Source organism: Poeciliopsis prolifica, unplaced genomic scaffold (assembly GCF_027474105.1).
Source record: "Poeciliopsis prolifica strain line A6 unplaced genomic scaffold, Auburn_PproV2 SCAFFOLD250, whole genome shotgun sequence".
In the NCBI taxonomy this organism is placed as follows: Eukaryota; Metazoa; Chordata; class Actinopteri; order Cyprinodontiformes; family Poeciliidae; genus Poeciliopsis; species Poeciliopsis prolifica.
The window spans coordinates 94,774-101,553 of record NW_026562625.1 but is presented as its reverse complement, the minus strand read 5'-3'; the positions used below and the strand labels follow the sequence as shown (position 1 = coordinate 101,553).

Sequence of the window (6,780 nt, the reverse complement as noted above, 5' to 3'; positions counted from 1 at the left end):
AAGAAAACACATGCAATCGGTGATTTCTTAATTACATATGGATAAAGCCATTACATCAATAACAGATAATGTATCTATAATTTCAAGATGGTGCTATTTTTTACCTTAAAATTTTTGTGAATTTTACAGGCATGTTTCTCTATCGGTGACTTTTGGTCTCACTCTCCAGAAGGGCTTCTGCTTAAACTGGGAGCGTCAAACATTAAGGGCTGGGTTCTTTTTGCGGAATCTCTTGTGTCTTGAGAGGAACTTCTTCTGTTAATTTGTTCACCGCTTATGACCTCCTCAGTTTGTTTTACTTATTTGGACAAGTCTTCTCTGTTTAAGAAGAGTCTGATGTTGTCACCAATCTGCCTTTCTTTGCTTCTTTTACTGCTCATTGTGTTTCTCTTGGCTTCTTTGACTTGACTTGCAAGCAGCAATGATGATCGTAGTATTCTATTAGTTTTAATTTTTTTCTCACAGTCTGGTTTCCTTTTTCCACACAGTATTTTATGTGACTTCCTTAGATTGCCTTTTAGTTTGTGTCAATGTTTCTATCCGTTGATCGATCACAACGGTTTGTGTTAGACTTTTAATGCATTTGAGACTTTAATGTACTGTATAATATGTGTCGTGTTTGGTTTATTAGGACTTGAAGAGATTCGGAGATCTGGGATGAAGAACTTCAGGAACATTCAAGTTGAGGAATCAAACCTATTGTCATGGCAAGGCTTATTGTTCCTGTAAGAAGTTGTTTCTTTTTGTTTTTCTAAACTGATTTGCCTTAATTTGGATTTATATACAATCATTAACTTTTCTTCCAGGACAATCCACCATATGACAAAGGTGCATTCAGGATTGAATAATTTTTCCAACCGAGTACCCATTCAAGCCTCCCAAATCACATTCAAGACAAGATCTATCACCCCAACATCGATGAGAAAGGTCAGGTATGCTTGCCTGTGATTAGTGCTGAGAACTGGAAACCCGCTACCAAAACGGACCAAGGTTAGTGGTACCACGTGGCAAAACTCTTTTTTTTTTTTATCATAAATTATCTGAGCTACCTGATAAAGCTTGCTGAGCTATTTTACCAATGAAATGTTCTTTGTTGTTTGTCAATGAATGCTATTTTGTTATTGTTTCTTTTAAAACACATAAAAAAATTAAAGTTCCGTTCATGTATAGAAATTAAGGTGCATCTGGGAAAAACCCAATTTTAGATCTCCCTCTAAATATTGTGGATTGAACCTCATCCCATAGGTCATGCTTCAGAGCATCATAATCTGGGGAATCACAACCAGATAACAAAGTGTATATCTTCAGAGATTTGGACTAACTCTGACAATTTTCCTGTCCAGAAAGATTTCTTACAAAATGAAGATACTTTTAAAAATTCTTAGTTAAAAATATGAAAATTGTCCCTTATTTATTCAAAAGATTTAAGAGTCAGAGTCTGTCCCTCAGATGATTTGATAGTCATTTAGATGTCCAAGAAGAGAAGGTACATATATTTTCACTTCTTGACTCATGGGTGTTTGTTATTCCAAATAAAGCGAGATAAATAAGAGTTCATTGATTTGAAGAGTCCAGGAGATAGATGGCAGGGAAGATTTTGAAATAAGTAGTTCAGTCGTGGAAGAATGTTCATTTTAATGGTATTGATTCTTTCTAAGAAAATAGTTTGTAGAGGAGCCCATTTTGTTCAATCATTTTTAGTCTTCTGATTTAAAGGTGAGTAGTTGGTTTCAGAGAGATTATTCATATCAGATATAGCAAAGATATCCAAATATTTAAAGCCCCTCAGACATTAGAAAGGGAGATTGTATTAAAGGTGGCAGCAGACTTCCCTAGTCTGATTTTGTATCCTGACGAAGTACTGTGACATTCTCATAGACTCAAAGATTACTGGAATCAATTTCTCAAGTTTACACATATACAAAAGTATATCATAAGCAAATAGTGAAATAATGTGACCCATCTATATTAATTCCACATACATCAGTAGTAGTCCTGTTTATCCCAACCAGAGGTTCAATAAGCAATGTAAACAATAAGGGTGAAATTTTCACATGGAACTTCTCTGACACCTGAAATTCAGTTGCTTTTCAATTCTGTCAAAATCCTTCTCTACATTAATGGTGGCAATTAATGGTGGCTTTATTAGTATTAATATACTGAACAACTTTAAGAACATGTCAAATATTGTTTTTGTTTTATAAATCCTGCCTTATTTGGTCTATTATTTCAGGGAGGATGTTTTCCAATCTCCAGGACAGTTCTTTTGCTATAATTTTGTACATGAAGCAAACTGACAGATCTAAAGGATCTGTTTCACCTTCTTTTAAAAGCAGATTAATGGAGGCATGTCTCCATGAGGGGACTGCCATTTTTCAAAAATGTTAACAGCAGGCATAAATATTGATTGAATATCTGGCAAAAATGACTTAAAATTTTTGTGGAAACCCATTCGGGCAAGAGCATTTTCCATTTAGCATTCATTTTAATTGCTGCTCAGACCTCCTCCAAAGTAATAACGCCGTCTGAAACGGAGCAATACTCTGCAATAGTAGATAGAGATACACTTCTCAGATAAGAGGACATATCTGCTGGATCAGTTATAATTGTATTTAGGAATATTTAAAATTGTGGAGAGTTCGGTTGATAATCATTGGGTCACATATAGTGTTTTTGTTCTGCATTCTTACCATATTAATTAAATGGCTATTATCTTGATTTTTCCTAAGTTTGGAAAGCATTCTGCATTCATTGCCAAATTCACATTAACAATTCACATTGTACTGATCCTGCATATGCTCCCCTCAGCAGGAGAGTAATCTTGGAGAAGCAGGGTTATTGGTACTCAAGGTCACCTGGCATAATTTAAATATTAAGACAATAAAAATTAAGTACATAGTAACAAGGTGGGCAGGGTGAACAGTGCGATGATTATAAGAGGAGGATCTGAGAGAATGGGGGGGTGTAGCAATGTGAAGGAGGTTCAAAAGATAAGGAGTGGCGAGGTTGTGAACAACTTTGAAAGTAAAAGGATAAGTATTTTGTAGTTGATGGAGATGGGAAGCCAATGGAGCTGTCGTACAATAAATGTGATGTAATTGAGAGATTTCTGTAAGATGTGGGCAGCTGAATTTTGGGAGGGTTTTCTGTGCTTGGCCAAAAGAAGAGAATTGGAGTAATCTAAACGAGAGGTGATGAGACAATGAGACAGTTTATATCTAAGGTGGGAGTAGGGGGGAGGCTGACACTGTAAGCTGGGGAAGATTCCAGTGGAGGATGTGTAGGTTGATGGTGCTGAATTCCAATTTGACAGTCAGAAATGGATTTACAACACAAGTCCCTGGACAGCCAAGGTTGTGCAGGATGCAGTGTATTCCCCATATTTGTTGCTTCATCTACCAATCATTTCTCCTGATAAGCCATCTTCAGAGGGGGCTGCATGACACAATCATGGCTTAGTTGGGTTGCAGTTTGCTAGTGAAAGGGGCTAGAGTTGTGTGAAGGTGCTAACATTTCTTGTATTTGAATCAGTATGTTTTGCAACCAATGAAAGCAAGTTTGTAACAAATGTTTTGGGTAATATAATTTTCACAGTTGTGGCCTTGGAATAAAATCCAGACTCCTCAACATCCGAGACGAAGACAAGACAGAATACAAATGCGTTTGAGTCAGAGACCATCAAAAAGTGGTCTTGGTCTCAAGTACTAGAGTACTGGTACCGGTATCAATCACACTGACATTGTTTACATATTTGTTATGTTTTTAGTTTATTAGGAACTTTGTTTGTTGTTGTTTTGTTTTTCGCAATAGAATCACACAAAGTGAGTAAAATTAAAACAGAAATTTTATGTTAGAAAGTGTCAAAACTTCCTACCATGTTTGGAAACTTCTGAGATTTAGAGTTAACAGCATAGAAAAAATCTAAGATGGTTGGCAAACAACCATAGATTAAACCAGTTGTTGCTGCAAACAACCTACATTTTAAGTTGCAGCTGATTTTGTTGCTTTAAGTCTTAAGCAGCACTACTATGTATTTTTCATCACATAGTGCCAATTGTATAACACAATTAAACAACTGTTACCTTCAGTTATTAACATTGTGTATATACCATACATAACTTACAGGAAATTTATGAAGCTCCTGCTCTTTCTGACAGTCCGCTTTTACCATGTCATCACAACAATAGTAACTGTGTTGGATACCAGTCATTATGTAGAAATGGAATGCCAACTGGATCCACCTGCCTTTTGCTGAAAATATTAGTCATGAACAAGGAGGCGAGAGCAAGCGATGTGTGTGTGAAACCAGATCTGTATGTAGCTTGTGCAAATCTGTATTCCTCTTGTGTGGATGTTGTTTTTACACACAAGATTTTGGCTTGATCATGCCACCATACAACAGATCCTGGACATTAAATCAACTTCAGGTTAAATAATGGAGGCCCACCACCGCAGGCAAATTGTTTGAGCCAGCAGCGAGAGCTAATAAGGCAGGCAGCAATGCTGTCAAGACTGTTGGATCCCTGCCTCTATGGCTGCACTGCGCGTTTCCGACATAGGCGGATGGACAGTGGCATTTTTTTTTATGGGCAACTGCCCAGGACGGCATCTTGTCCTGCCCCGAAGGTGCCCATCCACCCATAGTGTTTTTCCACCTGCCTGCCTCTAATTCCAGTCCACCCCTGCCAGATCCATTTTTCACTAGCAAATCCAATGCGGCTCAGCCCCGACTGTTCTCAGATCATTATTTCTTCTTCAGGGGTACAAATAGCAGCACCAAGCAGGGTACGGCACTGAAGCCTTTTGATTAACAGCTGAATGCATTAATGATTGTGGACAACAGACATGCTGTCTGCTATCAGAGAGCTGCTCATACAGTGGATTAATAAGAGTTTAATCAGGAGCTGCGGTAAGAACTCTTGCAGTAACTTTTGCAGCAAAATGACTGTGATTTAGCTGACTTGCTAGCAGCTCGTTGCTCTGAAGAACTGACAGTAATAAAGAAGAGAGAAATTGTGAAGCTGTGGTCAGCTTTCTGATGGAGCTGCAGTTTTGTGCCGTCAGTGTGAAACACCGGAACTACATAATAATATTAGCAAGTGATGTGAACTTTATTTTTCCTTTGGATTAAAAACAAAGATTTAAAAATTCATGTGTGGCTATTGGTTTACATCTTTCTACTGCATTACCTAAATCCCAAACCTTGCACATTTAAAAAAAAATACCAGTTTGTTATTATATTTTTAAGTATAGCGAAGTAATCTGTGACGTGATTCTTTCTCCATTGATGAGAGTTGCTGCTCACAGCCCATCTACAATACTGAGAAACAGTGGATAATGGAAATGGTAGAACAAAACCACACACTAACCGGCTTGAGCACCACTTGCCTTATATGTGTGATTTTTGGTGTGAGGATAAAGTTCAACATACAAAAAACATTGATATATATTTTTTAATATCTCATAAAAATGAATAATGAAATAGCATTTTTTAAATAATGCTATTTACAAAATATTGGATTCTCAATTAAAAAAAGAATTGAATGACAGATGCTCTGACCCTGCAGCAGCAGAATGACAGAACATTTTAGTAATTTTGAAACCATGAGCTTTTTATATTGCGGTATACCTTGAAACTCGTAAATTTACTATATATATCTGTAAAAAAAATTTGCATTTTTTAAAAAAGTCTGCATTGTATAACTAAACTCTTTTGAACTGAATTTCTTAGATGATTGTCATTTTTTAAGGAGGGTGAGGAGTCTGCATTTTGGTAGCATCTTTGTATTTGACAACAGTATCACCAGCTATCTTTAAAGTGCTTTTGATTTTAAACTTGATTTTTTTTTGTTTCTTTTCCAGTAATTCAGTCCCTCATTGCACTGGTGAATGATCCTCAGCCAGAACATCCTCTGAGGGCAGACTTAGCAGAAGAATACTCAAAGGACCGTAAAAATTCTTGAAGAATGCTGAAGAATTTACAAAGAAACACGGAGAAAAGAGGCCCCTGGACTAATAAGTGACAAGCACATAGCTGTTTCTTCTCTTCTTTTTTTCTGCCCGACAGATTATCTATCCTATTTGCTGTACCATACCTCTAACCACATTGCTTGTTCACTCTCTTCCACACTTCCACAACAATTACTGCACCACTCTGCAGGCCTGGAGCTGCCAATATGCAGGAGCGGTGTGATAGTGTCATGCATCCGTACCCATCCAGGATTGTCTGTTGATCAGGCAGACTCCCTTCTCTCTTCTTTTTCTGTGGAAGATGATATGGTCTTTTTACTTTTAGTCTAAATGTAAAAGTAATTCTTAGGGGAACATGATGCTCAGAATAAGTCTGAGCATCATGTCAAGATGAAAACATTCAGAGAAATGTATTATTTTTCTTCCTGTTAAAAATCCTTGATTATAGATCTATAAATTATAGATCTCTTGTATACATTTTTGATGAACTGAACTTTTCATTTTGTTCCAGAAAACAGTCTTTTTTTTAAATGAAATAAATGTGACAAAAGAAATTTTGAGCTCGAACATTGAAAGTGTATTTACTGAAATGACAACTTTTAAATTTTTTTAATACACTGTAAACTTACTTCTGTTGATGTCCCGTATATAGACAGCCATCTGTTGTCAATGCACCTTTGCAACATTACAGGAAACTTTACGAGACAAAGTCTAGTTGGTGATCAATGGGTATTGCTTTTTTTTTTATTAAGGACAGCTCCTTTTTATTGGTACTTGGTACATTAGATGGTTAAAATGAAGTACTTCAAT

General features: G+C 36.6%; 1 pseudogene; it reads left to right on the top strand.

Annotated features, from left to right (window-relative positions):
• The first annotated feature begins 594 nt into the window (after positions 1 to 594).
• Positions 595 to 6,477, top strand: LOC129357371 (ubiquitin-conjugating enzyme E2 L3-like; annotated as a pseudogene).
• The last annotated feature ends 303 nt before the right edge of the window (positions 6,478 to 6,780 follow it).